The sequence below is a fragment of the Sphaerodactylus townsendi genome, linkage group LG02 (genome assembly GCF_021028975.2).
Source record: "Sphaerodactylus townsendi isolate TG3544 linkage group LG02, MPM_Stown_v2.3, whole genome shotgun sequence".
NCBI classification, from domain to species: domain Eukaryota; kingdom Metazoa; phylum Chordata; class Lepidosauria; order Squamata; family Sphaerodactylidae; genus Sphaerodactylus; species Sphaerodactylus townsendi.
This window is the reverse complement of record NC_059426.1, coordinates 32,472,253-32,487,278: the sequence shown is the minus strand read 5'-3', so window position 1 is coordinate 32,487,278 and position 15,026 is coordinate 32,472,253. Positions and strand designations below refer to the sequence as shown.

Below are 15,026 nucleotides of genomic sequence, written 5' to 3'. Positions count from 1 at the left end.
GCTCACTCGCAGCCCTTCGTAAGGCAGAAGCTGCAGCTACCCTGTTTCCCCGAATATAAGACATCTCCTAAAAATAAGACATAGTAGAGGTTTTGCTGAAGTGCGAAATATAAGGCATCCCCCGAAAGTAAGACATAGCAAAGTTTTTGTTTGGAAGCATGCCCGACGAACAGAACACAGAAAAATAAGACATCCCCTGAAAATAAGGCATAGCGCATCTTTGGGAGCAAAAATTAATATAAGACACTGTCTTATATTCGGGGAAACACGGTATTAGAGGGGCGAAACTACAGTGAGCAAATTGGAGAAGGAGCTAAAGGTTCTTGAGGAGATGTGCAAAGATCTCAGGTTCTATGTAGTAAGAGACATGGACCCCAGATAACCTTCCTTGGCCTTGCTAATCTCCATCCTTTCTTCTGCTAAGGCATCCTCCACTCTTCTACCTTCAGGACCTTCCAATTCCTTGTCTTTCCACCTACACCCTTTCCAAGGACTGTGCATTGACAGTGGCCATAGTAGGCTTTGAGCTTGCAAGACTTTGTGAGCACTTAGGGGAGGTTCTAAACACTCATGGGAGAAGAGTTTTAGCGGCTGATGACCATTAATGGTTTAGAATGCCTAGTGCACTGCTTTTTCATTCCCCTCCCCCCCCTGCCTTGTGCTCTGCTGAAACAGTGAAAGTCCTGGAGCAACCTGGAGTTGAACAGGGTGCATGGGAAGAGGATGAACTCCTCTGCTCATCCTCCCTCCCCTGGTTACTTTATAACTGGGAGTTGAGTTACCGGTATGCTTGGCTTTGCCAAAGGCCATGAGTAGATCTGCTCCCTCAACTAATAGTCTTGGCTTTCCCCAAAGAGCCGGATTGGCCAAAAGCCATGAATAGATCTGTCCCTTCATCTGATAGGTTTGGCCTTCCCCAAAGAGCATGATTTAACACCTTATGAAAGGGGGTACAAGAACAGGGGGCCTGGTCGCATGCATTACATGCTATCAAATTGCTTCTGATTTATGAATCAATGAACTCCAAAGCCTCCTCTCAACAGCTTTGCTAAGGCCGCTTCCGCCGCGGCCCATTGCCTATGACCCGACCTGGGGGGTGCCAAAAGCCCCAGGCGCCCCCAGGCAGCGTTACCACAGGCGCCCGCTGCTGCAGCAGCGGCGATGATTCCTCTTCCCTCCCCAGCAGAGGCGTACATCAAGCCGCCCTAAATAACTAACCAACTTTAAAAGGGTTGTTGTTGTTGAAGGCGTCTTCCCTGCGGCTGGCCCGGTGCGAACTGCGCCGCCGAGAGTTTTACGCTGTCTCCAATCTCCGCCGCACTCCGCGATGTCCTCCTCATTCGCCCTGCGGGTGGGCATCGCAGCCCCGCCCACACTGTCCTCCGACCTCCGGGGGTTCCGGAGGGCAGCGTGGAGTGAGGCTGCGACAGCGCCGGCAGGTGACTGAGTGGAATGAGTAAAGAGGCGAAGGCAGAGAAGCGGCTCCGCGTCGGAGCCAACTGCTGCCTGCCCGGCCTCCTGCCAGCCTGTTCGCTTGCGCTTAGCGATGCGCGAGCAAATACCTTCCTGCGCCGACAGAACTCTCCTGCCGGCGTGGAAACGCCTCAGAACCATCTTGAGCGGCCTAAGATTTTGCAACTGAGGGATATGGCTTCCTTTTTTGAGTCAATCCATCTCATGAAGGATCTTTCTCTTTTCCTACTGTCTTCAGCCTTTCCTAGCATTATTGTCTTTTCCAGCGACTTAAGTGATAGAAGAAACTACCCAGTTCTTTAGCAGAGAAAACGCAGCAGACTTATCTAAAAAAGAGTTTTAATAAAGTTCTCAATGTAAAAACTCAGGCCACAAAAATATATTTACAAAAATAGTCATGTGCTACAAAGCACTGGCAAGCAAACAAGCTTACACAAAGAAGCAAACAAGGAAAATCACAGCAACACAGCACATGATACAATGATGCAGCATAAAGACAAGGAGCAAAAAGTGGAGGGAAAAGGGAGGAGAGATAAGGAGCATGGAAAAACTACACCATAATATGCAGCATTGAAGGTCACTCTCAATTAACCTATTATTGTTGTTGTTGTTGTTGTAGATTTCACAGCTGCCAGATCTTTAGCTGGTTGTTGACCTTCATTACAGTTCAAGCCTCACCCTTATTATTATTATTATTATTATTATTATTATTATTATTATTATTATTATTATTATTATTATTATTATTATTATTATTATGAACTTCCCAGCTGCCCTGCATTAACGTACAGCAACCAAATGGTGCAACTATCTTGCTCCTGCAATTACTTATACAAGGGATGCAGAGGCGTAGCAAGAGAGGAAAGCGCCCGGTGCACTGGTACATGCTCCACCCTGTCCCACCCCAGAAGGCCCTCGCCACACCCCCACAGGGGCGTGTGCCCAGTGCATTATGCACCCTTTCCCCTTGGAGCTACACCTCTGAAGGGATGCCAGATATTCTAACATTAAGTACAGTAGCTTCAGTTTAGTCATTTTTTGCTTCTAGCAGCAAAGCTTTGTTCGGGCTGTATTTTATTAAGCTCCTAAAGCAGTACAAAGTGTGTTTGATGTTTCCGACGTCAAAATTATGTGTGTTGTATTTTAACAAATGGCCAGAAAAAGTCTAAACTGAAAAACTTTCTCCTTGAGTTTGGTTTTTATGTGTTCAGAGGGGTTGAGGGAATATTCAAACATTATAGATAGACAATGTAAAAGTATAGTTATTCATTAACACTTCATAGAGCTCAGCATAATTTGTTCTATCATTTAAAAGAATTGTTGATTATGTGCATATAAATAATGGAAAAATATGCGTATAACATATGGGATTGTCATTTTGTACTTTTGGCCCACCTTAAAAAAATATACAGATCCCGCCCCATGCTCACTTGCTTTGAAACCACCTTGCTAGGGTCACTTGAAATTCAATATTATTTGACAGAACATAACACGTACATAACCAAATGTCTTAATTCCAAGTAAATATGCATAGGAATAGGATGCTGGTTTTATCCAGACAATCCCTCTACCTGTTTCATTAACACTAAACAAGATAATCTCTTGTTTTCTCTTTGACTGTCTTCTATGTTCGGAGACATCATCCAGAAAAAAAAGAGACTTCTAATGCTATGGTTTTTAGCTCTCTAGGTAAAATATTACTGCTAATAGGATTTATTTATGTAATGCCAACAGCTCAGAGATGGGAGAACAGATGCCTAAAGGTCCCCTTTTTTTGGCTTTTTGAAATCCTGTAGTACATAAGCGGATGTCTGCTTCATGATCCGTTTGAATATCCAGTTAAAATACCATAGTTTGTAGGATATCATTAAAGTTTCTTTTTAGTCTGAGAATTTGAAAGTATACTGAAGTTTTACTGGGCAGCCATTAGAGTTCATACCAGTGGTGGGATTCAAATAATTTAACAACTGGTTGTTTACAAGCACCATTTTAACAACCGGTTCTGCCAAAGTGGTGCGAACCTGCTGAATCCCACCACTGGTTCATGCCATAAATTATGCAGTTATATGGGAAATATCTGCAATTTGAAATGAACAACCTACATTTTACTCTCAACTTTTAAATGGCTATATTCATTTTTAATGTAAGTCCATCTAAGTTTCCTATAAAAAACAACTCAATACTCTAAACGTATATCTTAAGGGCATGTTATAGTCCATGGGTTGGATCCTGATGATAATTTCCATTAATGGAAGGCACTTCCATTAACAGATTGAAATTTCCTTGCCAGTCAAATTCACCTTGGGTGAATTAGAGTTATGTAGTGAAAGGGGATGGATTGGAAAATTCTCCCCATCTCCAGTGTGTGTGTGGGTTGTGCCGTCAAATTGCAGCCAACTTCTGGCAACTTGAAAGGGGCTTTCAGGGCAAGTGAGAAGTGGAGTTGGTTTGCAATTGTCATCTTCTGCAGAGTCTTCCTTGGAGGTCTCTTTCCCAAGTACTGACCCTACTCAGCTTCCAAGATCGGATCGAGCTACACCATGCTGCCTGTCCCTAACACTTCAGTCAACAGAAACTATATAGTGCCGTGTTATCAGTGTATCAGAGTCTAATACTGTGGACACAGGCATTTCTTTATTACAGAAAGGTCCTACTCATCTGCTGGTACCTATTGTCCTTTTGAGGCATCTAGGCACCAGAAGCCACCCAAGTCTCCCCCCAGAGATGCATCACTGTTGTGGCCCTACCTTGGAGGGGAAGAACTGCCCAAGACCCCTTTCCCTGGCAGGTTCCTCCCCTGTTTCTCTGGCAAGACCAACCTAGCCTAGGTTTCTTGGTCAGAAAACCATGGTTTTTAAAACAAGTTCAAAACAGTTACATTTCTAGTGAATTTGCCATTCTTAGGATTGCAGCCAGAACTTGATAACTATCTACTTGGAAGTAGATCAAATGAAGTCAATGACTTCACTGCCTGGAAAGAACACATTAATCACCAGAATTGGTGGCTGAATTCAGATTCAACATTAAGCCAATACCTTCCTACTCCTTCCCATCTGACAATCTCAACAGATTGTACTTTTAAGAAACTTTAAGTAAGATAAAGCCTATATATCTCCCAGAATTCCATCTGATGTCTGGACTAAAGAGACCAGTTCCCCTAAGAAAATGGCTGCTTTGGAGCTTGGGCTCTATGTCATTATACCTTGCTGAGGGCCTTCCTTTCCCAAGCCCAAACCTTTCCAGGCTCTGCCCTCAAATTTCCAGAAATTTCCCAAATCTGAGTTGGAAACAGTACTGTTGAAACATGTATCATACCATAAACAAGTGTTTCCCAACCTTTTCGAGGTCAGGGTACCCATGACCTCACTCTTCATATCTCACGGTACCCCTGCCACTACCCTCCACCTTCCCCTCCCATTGCCCCTGCTTGCCACACCCCCATCTTCCCCTCCCAGGCTGAAGGGTAGCACTGGGGGGGGGTGGCTGCTGATCTTGTGGCAGGCCCTGCCCCATGGGCCAGCTCCATGTCCTTGCTGGCACCAGTGGGAGACACCACAAAAATGAGGGGAGGCGGTAGTGTTGCCGCGGTACCCCTGGGACATGCTCACGGCACCCCAGGGTACCAGGGAACCCTGGTTGAGAATGGCTGCCATAAACTTTTACTTTCAGAACATGTCTTCCTTAACTAATTTGTTGTTTGCCTTCATTTATTGCCCTTTTGCTTAGCTTCACTGCAGGATGTGTGTGCACGGGGGGTGGGGGGGAGACAGAGCTTGACCCTCATGGTCGTCAACTTCCAGGTGGGATCTGGAGATCTCCTGGAATTACAACTAATCTCCAGATTACAGAGACAGACATTACAGAGAAAATGTCTGTTTTGGAGGGTAGGACTCTATATCCTACTGCACCTCCCTAAAACCAACTCTCTGCAGGCTCCACCTCCAGGAATTTTCCAGTGGAGTTGACAACTCTCCCCACATTTGTGAACTGCTCATGTCTCTAACATACAGAACCACATCTGATTTCCTCCATCCTTTTCTGTAATTCTCTACATAAAAATTGGGACATCTATTTTCTTTCCATCCTTGCCTCTGAGGATATGAGCTCTCACTGGACTAAACACTGTGAGTCTTCAAATTGTCAGTGGATTTGTCTAGTGTCGGGCAGAGTCTACAAAATATAGATTCAGGAACTGAATGCCTCTGCCTTCTACGTCAAGTAAAACTATGTTTTTCAGAAGTCCCAGCAGCAGACATGTAGCTGTGAGGTTTGTGGTGTGCTTTCCGGGCCAGTGATGTTGAGTCTGGCTGGCACTTGTGCTGTAGTGAGGGGATATCATGTCCCTTGTGCTGGGTGAATTAATTGCCTGAGCCTGCTGGAAGTAAGTAGGTACGGTAAGCTGTGAGACAGAAGGTCTTCAGCCGCACACAGATTATGTTCTAGACGTCTTACAAAAAAACAGACTCATATGAAAAAGCCTAGCAATTGTACATTTCCCAATTTCTGTATCTTCTGTGTTATTTACCCAAAATCGTTACTAGTTCCAGAGAGGCAGTTATGTTAGTCTGTTGCAGCAAAAACAAATAAGAGCTATACATTTTCAAGATGAACAAGTTTTTATCCTTGCATTGACTAGATCTGGGGTCTGCAACCTGCGGCTCTCCAGATGTTCATGGACTACAAATCCCACCAGCCCCTGCCAGCATGGCCAATTGGCTGGGGCTGATGGGAATTGTAGTCCATGAACATCTGCAGAGCCATAGGTTTCAGACCCCTGGACTAGATCGAGCCCGTTTAGTCCCCAAAACTTCTGTCTCCAAATTGAAGTTATAACAAGTTCGAACCCATCAGAAACTTGCAGGAAAAGATATCTCATTCCCCCACCCTTGCTTCCTCCCCTCTACCCCTACTTGTCTCAGCTTTTCACTCTTTCCCCCTCTTACCACCCCCTTCCTTACTTTCTCTGTCCTCCATTCCTGTCACTTTTTCTTTTTGTGTTGGAGGGTGAAGTCTGTGGCATTATACCTTTCTGAGGTCCCTCCCCTCCTCAAACCCCACCCTCCCCAGGCTCCACCACTGAAACCTCCAGAAATTTCCCAACCTGGAGTTGGCAACCCTGTCTCCTTCCTACTCAACAGCTGATCCTCCTATTTTATCTGCCCCTCTGTGTTCAGTTTTCCATATCGTTCCTCCGCATCTTCATCCTTGCAAAACTACAGTCTTTCTCCACAGTCGGGTCCAAAACAGCTTATTGTACTCTCCTTTCTTCATTTTGATCCACAAAGCGACCCTGTGAGGTAAGTTAGGCTGAAAGTGTGTAATTGGCCCTTAATCATCCAGTGGACTTCCATAGCAAAACGGGGATTCAAACTTGGGGTCTCTATTCTGAAGTTCACACTGGTTTTCATGTTTCTGCTGTTGAACAGTAGCAAACAACTGGGCCTACTTACATCATGCAAGTCAGGTAGTATCAAGCCACTCAGAGATTGTTGCCAGGCTTAATGCTGTCAGCCTCCAGGTGGGACCTGAAGATCCCCTGGAATTACAACTGAACTTCAGATAACAGAGATCTGGCCCCCTGGAGAAAATAGCAGCTTTGGAGGGTGGATTCTATGATATTGTACCCTGCTCTCTTCCTTCCCCAAACCCTGCCATCCTTAAAATCTCAGCATTTTCTCAACCCTAGCCAGGCCTAGACCCCAAAGGCCAAAATAGGCCTGGAAAGGGCCATGCCCCTTTCTTTTTACTCACAAACACTGAGGAAATCAGTTTCTTAAAGCCGCAGGTGCTCTTTTTATCACTTTGGTTTTTTAAAACTACACACACACACACACACACACACACACACACACACACACACACACACACACACACACACACACTTTTTTTATAGTCCAGGGATCCCTTTTCAAGTTTGTAGAAGGTCTGTCTTACCCAATCATAGTTCCATTCACTGGATTTAAGAATCTAAAGATTTGCTATTAGAATATAAGAATAGAGGAATCTTTTTTTGTTTTTTTTTGTTTTTTCAAATTTGATTAGTATGTAGAACACTTATAAAAAACAAAGAAAAAAACATTCAACAAAAGGACTCCCAATTTCATGTACATTGAGTGTGAACAGTAAAAAATTAATACTACTTGCTCTTTAACCACATACTTAAAATTTCAACTTAATTACCACTAGTAATAATTAACATACTTTTCTGTTAGTTCTTATATTAACAATCCACTAATTTTCAAAACCACTAGTCACCATTTTACTGTTCTCTATTTTACTCAATTGTCCAAAATTTAAACCAAGCTCCTTTAAGTAATAATGTGAACTTGGACATCTCCAAAACCTCCCCACCCCCAAGTCTTTTATTGCAGGTATGTCTGACATTTTCCTTTTTTTTTTTTTTGGCATAAAGTATTCTTGCAGCTGATGTCATATATAAAAAGAAATTTCCATGTTGTTTCTCCATAGATCTGTCCATAAGTCCCAACCAGAACATTTCTGGTTTCAATTGTATATTCATTTTTAAGAACTTTTGAATTATTGAATATATTGACCTCCAAAAGATTAGAGGAATCGTAATTTGAAGTCATAATTTTGATTAGTGAGCCATAGACATTGCAGAGAGTCACCCAGTACATCAGGGACCAATTTCTCTATCGTGCAGCAGTTTTGTAAATTCATTAATCTTTCAAAGGTGTCCTACTAGGCCAGAACTCATTGATATGCTGCAGAATCGTTCCACAGTAAAAATGCTGTTACGTTTTGGCATCAAAGCTGCACTAATGCTCTCCCCATGGAAACTCAGAACACTGCTTATGTATCTCATTTTTAATCAATGCATACCTATATATTTTTTTGAGCGGTGTTACTACTTCAGTGTCTAAAGGTGTGACTGTGAAATACACGGAGGCTCTATACAAATGCCTCCATCCTAAATTATTGAAAAATGTGTTAAAAAATATCTGTGGATGCTTACACAGGACAATGTCATGATTATTATTTTCAAAAGATGTTAAAGGAGCTTCAGATTTAGACTTCAGTAAGGATTAAACTGCACATGTTTTTTGTTCTTTAAAAGCAGCCATGAAGAAAGGGAGGGCCATTTGGATCGTGCCTGAAGTAGACCCCCACACTTGCACGTTGTTGTACAGAAAAAAAATGTAAAGAGTAGAATTAAAGAACTATGAAATGAAGGTAGTACCGTCTGTGACTACTCTATGTAAAACTTTAATCTATTCAACAACTATCAACCCCATCCAAAGAGGGTGAGAATTCCTCAATGGAGCCAGCATGAGTTTGCACTGGCACGTTTGCCCACCATGCCTGTACATTTGGCAATTGCACTAGTGGGGTGGGCAACCTGTGAGGTGGGCAGGCGCTGCGGACCTCAGCAGCACCCGACCTGGAAGGGAGGTCAGCATTAGGAGCTGCATTAGCATTTGATTGAACACTTGTGCAAAGGGTGGCATAAGTCCATTCAGCACAGTAGCAGTACCACGTCAAAGTGCCTGGAGCCACGGATGGAACTGCCTGTCCGTTGTGATTGGCCACAATGTGTTTTAAATAGGAATCTCGCAGACTGTTCTTGAATCTCATGGTCTTTTGCAAGTCCGTTCTCATGCCTACACATTCATACATTAGGTGGCCTTAGGAAAAACCATTCTCTGTTGGTCCCAATCTAGAATATGTGACAAATAGTGTGATGTAGTGGGCAAGAAGATGGGAGATGTGGAGTAAATCCCCTTTGAGCCATGATGTTTGCTTTACATTTTTACTTTGGAAAATTGGTGGGTTGGTTTATGTGTACTATGCTTTAATGTTTTAAAAATATAGGTACCTGCCTAAAAATCCTTATGGAACTCAACCATACATCTTCTAAGTCTTTCTTTGACATGTCCTGTGCCCTACTTCCATCTGATGAAGTTTTCTCTTTGTACTCGATCTGGCATCATAAATAATATACATTCCTAGTGAAAAATAGGTGCTTGCCATATGACTTAACATTCTTGGGCAGTCATGTACCGCCCTCTCCCTGAATGCAGTCGCAACTGGTACTTATCCTTTGTGTATTTGATTCCCTGAGATTACACCCAAGGCTAAAAATAAGTGCATTTTGAAATACACATGGTAGCTTGATCCCTTGAGGTGTATGTGACACATGCCAAGAGACTAGCCTCCAGCAAAAATCTAATTTGATCGAGTTATGCACCCGCCCCCCTCCTAAAACTGCGGGAGGGACAGCTTTGTGTCCACAAAATTTTCATCTGTATCCTCCTTTGTTATCACAGAAGATTATTCCATTTCTTTTAATCCATGTGGCAGTTTCTCCTTTTGAAAGCTCTGGAGCAAACATAAAAATTGAGCCTGTTGGGTTCTAAATCAGGCTTCAAATACCTGGCATATACAAGGCAATCCAGACTGGCACTTTGTCCTTATTTGACTTTGGAATCTAAAGCCTACATTCAATGCACTATGCACCATAATCCCCCAGACAGTGATAGAATCTTGAGAAAGAGCCTTTTTAAGTGTCGACCATAATAGAGCACTACAATGGTTTTTGCATCAGGTTCCTTTAAAAAAATCTACTGAAAATTACCTTAGTGCTTCAGCATCTCTTAAGCAAAATGTACCTGGTTCTACCCTGAACTTTCTTTTGTTTCCCACTTCCATACATTGAAGCTATGAGACTGTATTTCTGTGTCTTTTTATGTTACCTTGCATTACATTTTCCCTTTAAAATACATGTACATATCCTCCACATGTTTGCACAATACACTGACATTACTTGTTTATTAAAATATTTGTACTTCGCCTTTCCCTTATGGTTCAAGGTGACTTATAATTCTAAAAAATAACAAATACAATAAAATCCTACTCACAACCCTGTCTGGGAAAATGCATCCAGCTGAAATCCTATTGAAAACTGTAGCAAATAAAACAGTCTTCCAGTGCCTCCTAAAATCTTCCAAGGATGAAACCACCCTCAGGAAGCCATACTGAAAAGGACCAGGCTGTAGCAGATGACAAGTGGTCAACCTTAAGTGGAAATTTTACCCAGTGCAGGAAAACAAATGGCAAGCTTATGTCTTATTGTAACCTTGGCCCTTTCCCCACTTACCTTAAGCCCCGCGCTACTCTCCTCAAGTAGCGCGGGGTCCAGCTGCCCTCCCCACTTCAGGGGTGGCGGGAACGCAGCCGCCCAGACGCTGCCTCTCTCCCGCCCCCTCGACGCACGTAATTCCTGGCACCTTTTGAAATGGCGCCTTTTGACGACTTCGTGGGGAAGCCAAGGCACCGCCAGGAATTGCCCACAGCAACCCTCGGGCAAAGGTGGGTAGGGAAAGGGCCCTTGACAGCATACCTATAAGTTAAATAAGGGAGCGATCCTATTGTCAGGATGTGCCCTCTTTCCATCAAACCAGACTCACACCTGGTTCTGGGGAGGGGGAAGATGTCTTCACCTTCTGATATGTTAATGGATCTTTCTCTATTCTTTTGCTTTCCTTTGATGCTGGTAACGTTAGTTAACTACAAATGACCCTGGCACCTTCTCAGCAGGAGGAGGCGGCAGGTGGTATTAATACTGCGCTGGCCTTGAGATGTTCAACTCCTAAACATCCTTCTTTCTGTTGGCTGTTTTTGCATTCCCTGGGAATCCGGGAGTGGGGAGGTTTATGGTTGGAACTCTGAGGGGTATAAATGTAACTGTATTTCCATAGCCTGGCAAACTGGTTTTGCAAAAGCCACGTAATAGCTGTGTTCAGTAAAGACTTCTGATCAAGTATACAGAGTTCACTCTTCAGTCTGACTTCAGTCTGAAGACCTGACACCTATGCAAGTCTAGTCATAAATAAGCCCCACTGTAGTCAATGAGGGCTTACTCCTACAAAAGTGTTCTTAGGATTGCGTTCTAAGTATCATTATCTGGGGGCTGATAGCAGCTTCCCAATTCACACCGCAGTCTCTAAATAAATCTATCCACGCACATGTATCTATTTTTTATCCTACCTTTCTTCCCAGATGTTCAGAGTAGCACACATGACTTCCCCTTTTGCCTTCACAACAGGGAGCTGTTCCTGTTGGCAGCTGAGGATTGGACTCACAATAATGAGTTTAAATAACATTAAATAATGAGTTTAAATTAATGGGTTTAAATTACAGGCAGAAAGATATCATCTGGACATCAGGAATAATTTTTTTCCAGTAAGAGTAGTTCAGCAGTGGAATCAGCTGCCTCAGAAGGTGGTGAGCTTCCCCCTCTAAAAGTTTTCAAGCAGCAATTGAACAAACACTTGTCAGAGATGCTCTAAGGCAGTGTTTCCCAACCTTTTCGAGGTCAGGGTACCCTTGACCTCACTCTTCATATCTCACGGTACCCCTGCCGCCACCCTCCACCTTCCCCTCCCATTGCCCCTGCTTGCCACACACCCCACCTTCTCCTCCCAGGGTGAAGGGAAGCACTGGGGGTGGTGGTGGCTGCTGACCTTGTGGCAGGCCCTGCCCCATGGGCCAGCTCCATGTCCTTGCTGGTGCGGTGGGAGACACCACAAAATAATGAGGGGGCAGGCAGTAGTGTTGCTCCTGCGGTACACCCTGGGACATGCTTCCACGGCACTTCCCAGGGTACCACGCGGTACCCCTGGTTTGAGAAGATAGAAGCTGCTCTAAAGGTCTAGGCCAAAGGGGTAGCAGGAACCTGCTTGGTGACTCTCCAGATGTTCAGGAACTACAATTCCCATCAGCTTCTGTCAGCATGGCCAATTGAAGCCCATGCTGGTAGAAACTGATAGGGGAGATTCTAATTCCTGATCTGGAGAGCCGCAGGTTCCTGTGTCTAGGCTTGATCCCTACGACATTGAGTGTGAGTCGGGGGTTGGACTAGATGGCCCTTTCCCACTCTGATTCTGTGAATTTATAAATGAGGGGAAAAAACACAAAGATGTGAAGTGAAGGAAGAAGTTTAGAATTAAAAAGCAACAAAGAACTAGGAGAAAGTAAAGATGGGGTGGGTCATGCTGAACATTTCTGCTGACTGGAGTATTTCTGTCAGAAATGCATATCTTCTCCATACCCCTTCTGTTGTATCCCAAACCACTCTTCATAGACCTGCTGCTGGGGGACAGGGACCCTCAACAACAGAATAGAGTTGCTAGCTCTGGATTGGGAAATTCCTGGAGATTTTGAGATTGGAGCCTTAAGAGAGTGGGGTTTGGGCAAGCGAGGGGCTTCAGCATGGCATAATGCCATAGAAACCAACTTCTAAAGCAGCCATTTTCTAGAAGGGGGCTGATCTCTATTTCCTGGAGACCAGTCGTAATTCTGGGAGAACTGGAGGTTGGCAACCCTAAATAGCATGAGGGAAATATCAGGCAGATTCCACACTGGCCAAAAACAGCAGTGTGAAAATGGTGTGAAACTGGTATAAAATGGTTTGAAATGGTGTAAAAGGGTTTACACTGTTTTCACACCACTGTTTTTGGCCCATGTGGAATCTGACTCAGAGTCTGCCATGGGAAGAGAGAATTTGTGAATATCTTTTCCCCTAGAGTGCGCAGAAACAATCAGTAAAAGGCAAACAAGGAAATATCAGAGATGAAAGATAAGCAGGAGGTTTATAAAATAACCAGTAAAGAGAAATAAATTATTTGTGTGCAGGAAAAAAAGTGATAGGATCCCAAAGGGAAACTGGAGGCTCAAAGTGGGAACTGAGAAGCCAAGCAAAAACCTTATCACAATAGTCCAACAAGTTGGTACAAAATAAGAGAACAATCCAAAGTGGGCAACAGAATCCACATTAGAAAAGCATGAATTTTAGCTGACAAGTGAAAATGACTTTGATAATGATGGAATCTCAGGAAAGAAAAAGAAAAAAAGGATCAAAAATAATACTAAGATTGTTAGCTTGAGGAAAAGGAGAAATGATAACATCAGCAGTAGTCAAAGAAATAGAAGGAATGGAAAAAGAAGACACGAGGTTTGGGGGGGGGGATAAGAAATCTTTCTTTGAAAGATTTAAATTCAAACATCAATCAGGCAGCCATGAGGAAAAAGAGAGCCAGAAGACCAGATGAAAGATCAACAAAAGAAGATGACAGATCAGAGAATAACTGAATATCATCAGATAATAATGAATGCCAAAAGTTTGAATGGAAAATCTGCAAGATGGTAGTAATGTCTGAGAAGCAAAGAACCGAACTTGTAGGCACCCTGGTCAGCTAGGATTGCGGGTTGGGGGTTGGCAGAGATAGACAAACTGGTGTCAGAAGCACAATAAATATATTTAGCAAGATAAGATGATGAACAAGGCAGAATGTCAATTCAGAGAACCTTGATTTTATAAGAAATAAAATGTTCCAGTATTGACTGGGGTTCAGCATAACATGTCCATTTCAGCCCACAAAGTATGAGTTTCTCTCCCCCTCTCTCCCAAAAGAAAACAAAGAATAGAATCAATAGCAGAAGTAGAATCACTTATACAAAAAAATGCCTTTTTCTGTATTGTCCTGCTTACCAGTTGAGATCCCTTTCTCAAACCCTGTCCTTTGTTCCCATGCCAAGCTTTTTCCATGGTGGCACCTCATCTGTGGGTTCAGGCGAACCCACCTTGAGGTTCACCCAGAGATGGGATCCAGCAGGTTCTCACAGGTTCCCGAGACTAGGTTACTAATTATTTGTGTGTGCTGAGAGGGGGTTACTAATTGGTGATTTTGCCACGTGATTTTTGCCTTAGTTACGCCCCTCCTCTCAGCAGTAGCGCGCAGAACTTGAAGCAGTCTAGCAGGAGGTGCACCGGCATGTGTGGCAGCCTGCACCTGTGTGCATTTGTTTCCTGCCCAAGGACCGGCGCAGCGGCTGCGTCCTTGCCACAGCCCCGCCCAGGAATGCCCCGCCCTGGAATGCCCGCCCATGCCCTTGTCGTGCCCCGCCCAGCCCCATTGGTGCTACGCCACAGTTTGAATCCCACCAGCATGAGAACCTGTTGCTAAAATTTTGGATCCCACCACTGGGTTCACCTGAAACCTCCCTTATTGTCATTCAGAATCAAAATATTTCTTTTGACCCCAGTTTTTAACTGAGGGTCTCCATCTTTTTAAAGCTGTTTTTATGGTCTTTCTAGCCTGAGTACTGTTTATGGTTTTCATTTTAGGCTGCTGAAGGTTTTGTGCTGTTTTTATGCCCCTGCTTGTTTTTATGATGTTATAATTATTTGTGATTTCTTACATTGTTGTGATTTTATTGTTTCATTTATTGTTTAGTTTTACATTGCTGGCTTCCTTGGGCAGGTTTCTAGGGAGACATTTTCTGAATAAATATTAAAAAATAAACAAGTATTTTTGACTGGAATAAGAAGAATGAAAAGACTGTCCAAAGAAACATTACAAAAAGGAGAAAGAAACAAGGAAGAGAATTTTCAGAAAGAAATCTATACGCAGCATGTGTGGAGAGAGAGATGTATACTATATAGATGTAGACTATAGAAATAGGGAAATGAAAAGTAGCTGATGTATCATGTGAATTGACTGAGTAGAAACCAGACAAGAGTTGGATAAATG

General features: G+C 43.4%; 1 protein-coding gene across 1 annotated transcript in view; it reads left to right on the top strand.

The window, feature by feature from the left end:
- XIRP2 (xin actin binding repeat containing 2) overlaps positions 1-15,026 on the top strand; it is a 164,464-nt gene that overhangs the window by 96,114 nt on the left and 53,324 nt on the right. The gene's annotated exons all lie outside the window — the stretch shown is intronic.